The following is a 4,350-nucleotide window of genomic DNA, read 5'->3' on the forward strand; positions in this document are numbered from 1 at the left end:
ATATATATATATATATATATATACATAAATGTGTGTGTGTGTGTGTGTGCATACAGAGTGCAGCAAACAAGCCATGTCACTTTATTTATGTAGAATTCGTAATGCTGGTAGTTTGTACGAATGTACTTGCATTACTGCTACGTGAATTTTGTATGTGACTATTAACTCTGTTTTTAGCTCCAAACACGTGTTTTTTTTTATGTCTAATTTTCATTTCATTTCCAATATCACGACTTCGCACTAAATGCATATAAAAATGACTGGCTTAGACACAAGAATAAACTTTATAAAAGGACACGAATGTCTGTAATGTCTTCAAAGAACACATACGGAACTAGAAGCTTTTTATAATCATACAGATATTACATTACATGTACAAGCATGAAATTAAGAGTTGACATGATGGGTTCACAGATTAAAGAATTTAGTTTCAGATTCATTCCATGACAGGAGAGTGCAGAAAATTCCTTTACAAAAGAAGTAAAAGATGTGCATACATTCATGCATACATACGTGCGTACGTACGTTCATACATACACAATATATAAAGACATAAAAGCATAGCTATGCTGAACTATTGAGAAATCTGCAGTTACTCAATCCAGATTACAAGTTCAGGTTTACACCTGTAGTTATTAGGGCCCTGGGATATGTAACACACTGCCTAAATACCAATCTTGAGAAATTAGGCTTCTCAAAACCAGAAAGGAGAAAGCTAATCCAGTCCATTATTGGAACTGTAAAAATCTGTAAAACTTTCCAGAAGTTTATCATGTAAATATATATGAGCATGTCTAGATATATACATAAAACATACAAATCTTCATATACATACATACATACATACATACATACATGCATACATACATACATACATACATGCATGCATGCATACATACATACATACATGCATACATGCATACATACACTCATACATACATACATACATGCATGCATGCATGCATACATACATACATATATGCATGTGTGTGTGTGTGCATGCGTGTGTGTATGCATGTATATCTGTATGTTTATGTGTGAATATGTATGTATATGCATGTATATATATACACATGCATATACATACATATATACACATAAACATACACATATACATGCGTACACACACACATGCACGCACACACAGGCATGTGTATGGATTTCGGTTACCCAGACAGATAAACATATGTGCATGTGCGTAAGAACACGTCTGAAACAGGTATAATATATGTAACAGTTGCATTCATGAAATGCGCAATTCTAGGAATGCAGTTATATCTGCACAGCGATAGATATTTCTGCCAAGCGTTTTGTTGAGAAATGATTGGAAAGTTACTATGGAAAGATACATTCGTCATATGGAAAATGCAATAGAATTAGGATATATATATATATATATATATATATATACTGAGCTACCCGGCAGAATTGTTAATTATTAATTTTATTACTAATTGATGATTTCCCTGCCCTGCATATCAATATATATATATATATATATATACATACACACATACACACACACACAGACACACATAATTGAAAGATCGAACTGTAAAGTATTAAAGAAACAGCATAGAAGAGAAACTAGTAAAATAATTCTGTAACGTGATGGGTACAGAGCAGCGAGGGAATGACGAAAAAGTCACGTTAGCTAACACAAGCGCACATTAACTGTAGGGTCAGGCCGTTAAATCGTCTCTGTAGCGACATCAGTTCTTTGTTCCTCCAACGTGCGCTGTAGATTCCTTCTCTCTCTTTCTCTTGGATCCCCTCTCTCCTTAATGTCCTCTACATACAACAACGCACTTGCTTTCTCTCTCTCTCTTTCTTTCTTTCTTTCTTTCCGTTTCTCTTTCCGTTTCTCTTTCTTTCTGCTTCTCTCTCTCTCTCTCTCTCTCTCTCTCTCTCTCTCTCTCTCTCTCGCTTTCTCTCTGTTTCTTGCTCAAACGTAACATAACTGAAACACGTGTTGATTGATAGATTCGGTTGACGAAACGAAAATCGATATTCTATCGAAGATGTGAGAGAGGAGAAAGAAACCATCTGAAGTAAAGACGTTAAAACGAAGGCGACAGAGAAAGGAGGTATTGCGATGAGGGTGATGATGTTTGACGGTGATGACTATGATGATGATGATGATGATGATGATGATGATGATGATGATGATGATGATGATGATGATGATGATAACAACGACAACGACTATGATGATGACGATGACGACAATGTTGACTACGATGACGACGACGATGACGATGATGATGATGATAACGACGATGTTGATTACAATGATGATGATGATGATGATGACTTGACTATGATGATCATCATAATGATGCCGACAGTAGAAATGATGATGAATATGATGATGGTGGTGATGATGACGATGATGATGATGAAGGCGACGAGGGTAGTAGGGGTTGAGGTGATGATGATAAGGATGATGATGATGATGATGATGATGATGATGATGATGACGACAACAACGACGAAGGCGACAACGACGATGATAACGATGATGACGACGATGATGATGATGATGATGACGATGATGACCATTGTAGAACAACCAAATCGATTTTTCAATTAATCTGTCCTAGATCGATGCCGATTGAAATTTGTGGCTTCATTCCACAAATTTTCACATTCTCATCATCATCATCATCATTATCATAACTACCAATACCACCACCACCACCACCACCACCACCACAACCATCATCATCATCATCATCATCATCATCATCATCATCATCATCATCATCATCATCATCATCATCATCATCGTCGACGAAGGTTTAGAATCAGAAAGTTACATCGCTTCAAGGTCGTTGTTGAAACCGCAGTGCGTTCGACCTTATCTGGGACGGTTTGAAATAAAAAAGCAAAAAAATACGGCTCCCTCAAAATGTATGAGTCTCTTATGTGCATTTTATAAAAAAACTATTTTTTAAGAAGGCATTATGGATATTTCATTGTCACGTTTACCCACCTCCTCTCCGTTTGCATGTAAGCGTGCACCTGTGTATGTGTGAGTGTGTATATACCGACGCAGGAATGGCTGTGTGGTAAGAAGCTTGCTTCCCAACCACATGGTTCCCTGTTCAGTCCCACTGCGTGGCACCTTGGACAAGTATCTTCTATTAAAGCCTCAGGCTAACCAAAGCCTTGCGAGTGAATTTAGTAGACGGAAACTGAAAGAAGACCGTCGTATATATATACTTTAACCCTAACCCAATATGAAAGGTATGAGAGGTATTTTATTCAGCCCGGTCGCAGTTCATTTATTTTCGTTCAGCGTCTGGCGGTCCTCTTAGAGGTGCCCTGTGTCAAAAAATATCATTCGTAGCAGACGTTCTATAGACATCGTTCACACGCGTCTGACTCGGGCTCAGCCCGAGCTGTTATCTATAATCGTAAACATTAAAAGTAAACCAAATTCAATGTTTTATTCAAATAATAAACTTCTATAGAGATTAGGATTTAAATTCCAATCTATGAAAAGTTTCTGTTCTACAATATTCTTAAAGGAAAGAAAAATTATCTAGCAACTCGGGCTAATACGAAAGAGCCTGGTAGCAGAAAACAGACTAACTGACATCTCTTGTCACATCGGTGATGTTTGTTGTGCACTCTGTTTTCATTATTTGATTGCTGTTACACAGTAGTAACTCAGGCTTATACGAACGAGCCTGGTAAGGTGTAAAAGACTGATATCTCCTGTCAAGAGTACAGGCGACAGTCCACTGACGTCTGATGTACTCTCTGCTTTCATTATTTGATTGCTGTTATTCTGTGCGTCTATGTGTAAAGAACAGTTGTGTTTTGCATGGTTGCCTTATTTTTACCCTTAACTTTGAAATGGAGAAAGATACAGTGCCAGATATAAAAAAATAAGCATGTGTGCGTTACGTCACTTACCGTCTTTTATACATGTGTCAAAAACAAAAGACGAAGACAGGTGTAGGAACAACAAGCAGGTGTATTAGTCTAACGCTCTGGACGAAGTCTTTTACATTTCGAGTCTACGCTCTTCGACAGAAAGGATTAAGAGGGGTAAAATGGAGAGAGAATGAAAACAAACGGAAAAAGAAAAATGAACAGAGTTCAACGGTCCGGCATGGCGTTGGTGCGATATATTATCTGTGCGGATACCGAATTAGCTCTCAGTTAAGTTCCAGTTAACGGCTAACCACAACGATCAGTATCTGACATCTGTGACTACAATTAGTTGTTAGTCCCGCCGTGAATTATTACGATGAGTAAATTCGTGTACTCTTCGCTTCACGGTCTTTATCGTTATTAATACTATCTATCTATCTATCTATCTATCTATCTATCTATCTA

The sequence above is a fragment of the Octopus bimaculoides genome, chromosome 10 (genome assembly GCF_001194135.2).
Source record: "Octopus bimaculoides isolate UCB-OBI-ISO-001 chromosome 10, ASM119413v2, whole genome shotgun sequence".
In the NCBI taxonomy this organism is placed as follows: domain Eukaryota; kingdom Metazoa; phylum Mollusca; class Cephalopoda; order Octopoda; family Octopodidae; genus Octopus; species Octopus bimaculoides.